The sequence below is a fragment of the Moschus berezovskii genome, chromosome X, assembly GCF_049115385.1.
Source record: "Moschus berezovskii isolate FMDL1 chromosome X, NW_MosBer_1.0, whole genome shotgun sequence".
Taxonomy (NCBI): domain Eukaryota; kingdom Metazoa; phylum Chordata; class Mammalia; order Artiodactyla; family Moschidae; genus Moschus; species Moschus berezovskii.
The window spans coordinates 132,928,392-132,934,927 of NC_142488.1; the positions used below are offsets into that span (position 1 = coordinate 132,928,392).

At 42.2% G+C, this 6,536-nt stretch overlaps 1 pseudogene; it reads left to right on the top strand.

Moving 5' to 3' along the window:
- The first annotated feature begins 3,025 nt into the window (after positions 1-3,025).
- On the top strand, positions 3,026-4,996 carry LOC148773464 (peptide-N(4)-(N-acetyl-beta-glucosaminyl)asparagine amidase pseudogene; annotated as a pseudogene).
- The last annotated feature ends 1,540 nt before the right edge of the window (positions 4,997-6,536 follow it).

The following is a 6,536-nucleotide window of genomic DNA, read 5'->3' on the forward strand; positions in this document are numbered from 1 at the left end:
TTGCATCGGTGTTCTGGTGGGTGGAGCTGGATCTTTTCTCTCTGGAGTGCAATGAAGTGTCCAGTAGTGAGTTTCGAGGTGTCTATGGGTTTGGTGTGACTTTTGGTAGCCTTTGTATCAGGGTTATGTTCCTGCATTGTTGGAGAATTAGCATGGCATATATTGCTCTAAAACTTGTTGGCTCTTGGTTTCAGCGTAGGTATGGAGGCCTTTGGATGAGCTCTTGTTGATTAATGATCCCTGGAGTTAGGAGATTTCTGGTGTTCTCAAGTTTTGAATTTAAACCTCCTGTCTCTGGCTTTCAGTCTTATTCTTACAGTAGCGTCAAGACTTCTCCATCCATACCACACTGATGAGAAAACATCTAGGTTAATGGAGAAAATATTCTCCACAGTGAGGGACACCCAGAGAGTTTCACAGAGTTACATGGAGAAGAGGAGAGGAAGGAGGGAGACAAAGGTGACCAGGAGGAGAAGAGGGGGGATCAAAAGAGGAAAGATCAATCTAGCCAGTAATCAGTTCCTTATGTGCTCTCCACAGTCTGGAACACCCAGAGAGATTCATGGATTTACATAGAGAAGAGAAGAGGGAAGAAGGAGATAGAGTTAAGTAGGAGAAGAATAGGGGGAGTCAAAAGGAGAGAGACCAATCTAGCCAGTAATCAGTTCCAGAAGTGTTCTCCACAGCCCGGAACACCCAAAGAGATTCACAGAGTTGGGTAGAGAAGAGAAACGGGAGGGAGGGGATAGAGGTGACATGGGGAAGAAAAAGGAAAGTCAAAAGGGGGAGAGAGCAATCAAGCCAGTAATCACACACGTAAGTAAAAATGGGTACTGAAGATTAGATTCTTAAAGGTACAAAATTAATAACAAATACCAAAAAGCAAAGATTAAAAATCTGGAGTAGAGGTTAGACTCTCAAAAATACAATATTAGAAATACAAAACAAAATCACAAAAATTATGAAAAATATATATATGAAATTTGCTTTAAAAATAGGGTATTTTTTTGGCAAGGTAATGGTAGGTTATAAAAATGAAAATCAAAGGATTCATCAAGAACTTAAAAATAAAAAAAATTAAAAATGATTATAGTAAAATATATCTAAGAATTTATCTGGAGCGGTTGAGGGCAGTGTGGGGTCAGTTTAGTTTCAGATGGTTCCTTTTTCCATCTTATACTTCTCAAGGTCTCTAGGCCCCTTCCAAAGGTTAGTCAATTCTAACTAAAGGGTTTTAATCTGTTGCACCTGTCACTTCTTCTTTGTATGTTTTGGCTTCTTCTGTTTGCAAATCTTTTCTGTGTCTAATTTCTGCCCTGACACAAGGGGGTGAAGGTGGTCACTTATTCAGGCTTACTAGTTTAGTTGTGCTGTGGGGAGGGAGGAACACTGTAAACAAATAGCACTGGTGTGTGTGGGGAATGCTTGCAGTGTATGGACACTGGATTTGCCCCAGTTCACAGTGCATGTGCTTTCCTGGTCTACACTGCTCAGGCACCAGGTTGCTCTGCAGGGGAGCTGTCCAAAGCATGCCCTTGGTTTCTTGCACTTCCCAGGCCTAAGCAGCTCATGTTCAGGTCCTCGGGTACTCCACAAAGGCACAGTCTTGGTTGGGCATGATTTTTTTGCCCTTTCCAGATCTGAGCAGCTTGGGCAACCAGATGTTTGGCGAGTGCACTGTCCCAGGTGGTGTGTGTGTCTTAATCACCTCCCTGGTCCCAGACACTCGGTTTCCAGGGTGTGCCACGAGAGCACCATCTCAGGTGTGCCATGTGTCTCCTCTGGGGAGCTGATCTCTGGATGCGACCCTCCTGGTGGATGTCAACCATCTAGGATCCCAGGAAGACTTGGTTAGCAACTGGGAGCCTGCTCAAAATTTGGTGGAGGATGAAGTCTCTGGGGCCAAGACTGCCCCTTGCCTTCTGGCTCTGGCTGTTGCCCACCTTCCTCTCTGCCTCCAGTGGTGGCAGGGGGAGGGAGGGATGGGGGTGGGTAGAGGGTGTGGGCCAGTCCACTGCCTTCTAGCTCTCAATCCTTTGTTCTGTGAGTAGGCCAGGCTGTGCCTTAGGTTAGAGCTATCAGTAGGAAAGTTCTCTCTCTCTCTCTCTGTCTCTCTCTTTACTTCTCTGGCTATCCCACAGTTTGGGTTGCTATCAAGCGTTTACTCCCTCAGATTGTCCTCAGGGCATTCAGGCCCAGTCCTTTTTTTTTTTTTTTCCTCCCGTTTATGTTGCCGCTGAGATTCCAAAACTCCCCACAGACCCACCAGTGAGAGGATTTCCTGGTGTTTGGAAACTTCTTTTTCATGACTCCATCCTCAGGACAGGTCTCCATCCCTAACTCTTTTGTCTCTCTTTTTGTCTTTTATATTTTGTCCTACCTCCTCTCAAAGAGAATGGGCTGCCTTTCTGGGTGTCTGGTGTTCTCTGACAGTGTTCAGAAGTTTTTTTGTGGAAGTTGGTCAGCATTCAAATGATCTTTTGATAAATTTGTGGGGGAGAAAGTGGTGTCTCCGTCCTATTCCTCCACCATTTTAGGATTGCCTTCACTATTCTTTTTTTTCAATATGGAAATTTAATGGTTTTCCCACCAAGTTCACATATATGTCTGAATCTGATTCTGGTCTTTCTACAGTGTTCTATTTATGTGTTTTGTCTATCTTTGTTTTGGTTTCACATTGTCTAACATTGTATGATAAGTCTGCATATATAGTGGGACAAGTCATCATTTGTTCCTTTCGCATCTCAGAAATGATTTTGATGACCTTTATATTATGTGTGACATATATGGTTCATTCCTAAAACTCAAAGGTTATTGCTCAGGATTTTCATAGATAAGTTAAATAATCCATTTAATACATAAAATGACACTTTTCAAAGGAATATCAGGTTCAGAAAGGCAAACCTTGCTCACCTGAGGTTGATAATGACAGTTAATATCAAGGAGACACTTACTAGGTTCCAGACACTTTGATAAAAACCTTATATACACTAATACCTTTAACCCACATAATAATCCTGTTTGGATGGTGGTGGTGGCGGTGGCGGCGCTAGGTGGCTCTGCCAGCTCCGCATCCCCAGCCGTTGCCGAGCTCTTCCAGAACACCCCGGAGACGTTCCTGGAGACATCCAGGTTGCTGCTTACCTACGTGGACAATATCCTTAGAAACCCTAATGATGAAAAATATAGATCTATCCGGATTGGAAACACAACTTTTTCTACTCGACTCTTGCCTGTCAGAGGAGTTGTTGAATGTTTATTTGAAATGGGATTTGAAGAGGGAGAAACACATGTTATCTTTCCTAAAAAAGCTTCAGTGGAGCAGCTGCAAAAAATCTGTGACCTGATTGCCATAGAGAGAAGTAGCAGATTGGATGGGTCAGAGAAGAGCCACGAAACAGAATTATCTCAGCACCTTGCAGCCAGCTCCTAGCTTCCTACAGCACCATCTTCACACCCTGACGGGGTGACCCAGCCTCCAGGGAACAGTGAAGGGCAGGCATCCAGACCCCCAGTGGCTCCAATGGTGCTGACAATTCAGTCATTCTAAAAGTTCTTCGGTCCAACATTCACAATGTTCTGGTCTATGAGAACCTTGCTCTCCAGAAGAAAGCACTGGCTTGTATTCCAGTCCAAGAACTGAAAAGGAGATCGCAAGAAGAGTTGTCTAGAGCCAGAAAATTGGATAAAGGTACTAATGTAAGTGAAGAGGATTTTCTTTTGCTGGAGCTTTTACACTGGTTTAAGGAAGAATTTTTTCACTGGGTGAATGACATCATGTGCAGTAAGTGTGCTGGACAGACCCGGTCCAGAGGCGAGTCATTACTGCCCAGTGACGAGGAGCTGCAGTGGGGCGCAAGCAGAGTGGAAGAGCACTACTGTGATACCTGCCAGCTCAGCAGTCGATTCCCACGGTATAATCCCGAGAAGCTTCTGGAGACGAGAAGTGGACAGTGTGGGGAATGGGCCAACTGCTTCACGCTGTGCTGCCGAGCCCTGGGCTTCGAAGCCCACTACGTCTGGGATTACACAGACCATGTCTGGACGTAGGTGTACTCGCCATCCTAGCAGTGCTGGCTGCACTGGGACACGTGCGAGAACGTCTGTGACAAGCCCCTGCTCTACGAGGTCGGCTGGGTCAAGAAGCTCTCCTACATCATAGCATTCTCTAAGGATGAGGTGGTTGATGTCACTTGGCGATATTCTTGTAAACATGAAGAGGTAATCTCTAGAAGAACTGAAATTAAAGAGGAATTACTTCGAGAAACTATTAATGGACTTAATAAGCAGAGGCAAGTATCTTTGTCAGAAAACAGAAGGAAAGAACTTCTCCAGAGGATCATTGTGGAACTTGTTGAATTCATATCTCCTAAAAGCCCTAAGCCTGGAGAGCTTGGAGGAAGGGCATCTGGGTCCTTGGCCTGGAGAGTTGCCTGAGGTGAAGCGGGTCCAGAGAGTAAAGAAAGCCTGTTCATCCCCTCTGAAAATGAGAAGATTTCTAAACAGCTCCACCTTTGCTATAATATTGTAAAAAAATTATTATGTCCGAGTTTCAAGTAATAACCAAACCATTTCTGGATGGGAGAATGGTGTCTGGAGAATGGAATCCATATTCAGAAAAGTTGAAACAGACTGGAACATGGTGTATTTAGCCCGCAAGGAAGGATCGTCTTACACTTACATTTCCTGGAAGTTTGAATGTGGGTCAGTTGGCCTAAAAATAGATGGTATTTCCATTCGGACAAGTAGTCAGACCTTTGAGACTGGAACAGTGCAGTGGAAACTGAGATCTGAAACCACACAAGTAGAACTGACAGGCGATAAAACTCTTCGCTCCTATCACGACTTTTCCGGGGCCACTGAAGTTATTCTGGAAGCAGAATTAAGCAGAGGAGATGGTGCTGTTGCCTGGCAACACACCGAGCTGTTTAGACAAAGCTTAAATGACCGTGAAGAAAATTGTTTGGAGATAACTATAAAATTCAGTGACCTTTGAGAACCTGAGCATCCCACGCTTAGTTGGAAGTCTGCTCCCCTCTGGTAGCATATTTCCCTGCTGGCTGTCCATCATGTAACCCTCATGAAAATATGTCTTTATACCATGGACCATAATGAAACCTCGAATTAAAAGCTCCCTTCCATATGTGACTCTGATTTGGAGTGAAATCTTACTGCCCCACTATGAGAATTTAACTTAAAAATTGTAATTGTTAGCTTTAAAAGTAAAGTGAAGGTATTCATGACTAAATGCTATACAGGATTATGATGAAATCTTCAGCTAATAATAGTAATTTGACAGTTTCTGATCAGCCTTTAATTTTTCCATAAGTAGCTGAAATAGATTTCCTGAGATTTTAAATTTTTAATAAATGTGAACATGTATCTCATGTTATAATTCATGAAGAAATTTATGATTGTAAATATGTAGGCATTTAAGAAATAAGTTATTTTGCATTACATTTGTTAGCGGTTACTTTGGCTAAATAAAAATCTTAAGTATGCTAAACATTGAAACCACTTAAATAGCCAAAATTATGAAAAGAACAGTGCATAAATTCAAAGATACATTATAAATCCATGGTATGTGGACACGTCTGAAAATGCTTTACTGTTGAGTTTATTTTTGAGTATTTTTATCTACCTCATTGAATAAAATGTTTTTTCTTGACTTTGAAAAAAAAATCCTGTTTGATGTTATCCTACTTTACAAATTTTTTGAGATAATTCTAGTCATTTCTGATTGGTGATAGAGCTGTTTATCTGCCACATTTTACAGACTTTAAAATTATTGGACATACATTACTGCATATGTAAAATCCCAGCAGATCGTGAGCTGCCCAACTACCGGATTTTCATTGTTAGTCTAGAGGCCTTTGTCCCAGTTAGAAAACGCCTTCTCTTTCATCTTTGCCTCCTGGGGCCAATTACATTTCCTCAAACCATGTCATTTGTCACTGAAAAGCATAATTACGAATCTACTATGGGTAGTTCAGCATATGGGATAGGTTTACAGCCTCTCAAGAACACTACTTTCAAAAAGTATGACCTCTTCATTTTGATGAAGATGAAGCAGTTTATTCCACTGTAGCAGTTTATTCCACAGGACTGGAAAAGGTCAGTTTTCATTCCAATCCCTAAGAAAGGCAATGCCAAAGAATGCTCAAACTACCACACAATTGCACTCATCTCACATGCTAACAAAATAATGCTTAAAATTCTCCAAGCCAGGCTTCAACAATACATGAACAATGAACTTCCAGATGCTCAAGCTGGTTTTAGAAAAGGCAGAGGAACCAGAGATCAAATTGCCAATATCTGCTGAATCGTCGAAAAACCAAAAGAGTTCCAGAAAAACATCTATTTCTGCTCTATTGACTATCCGAAAGCCTTTGACTGTGTGGATCACAATAAACTGTGGAAAATTCTGAAAGAGATGGGAATAACAGACCACCTGACCTGCCTTTTGAGAAAACTGTATGCAGGCAAGGAAGCAACAGTTCGAACTAGACGTGGAACAACAGTTTCCAAATAGGAAA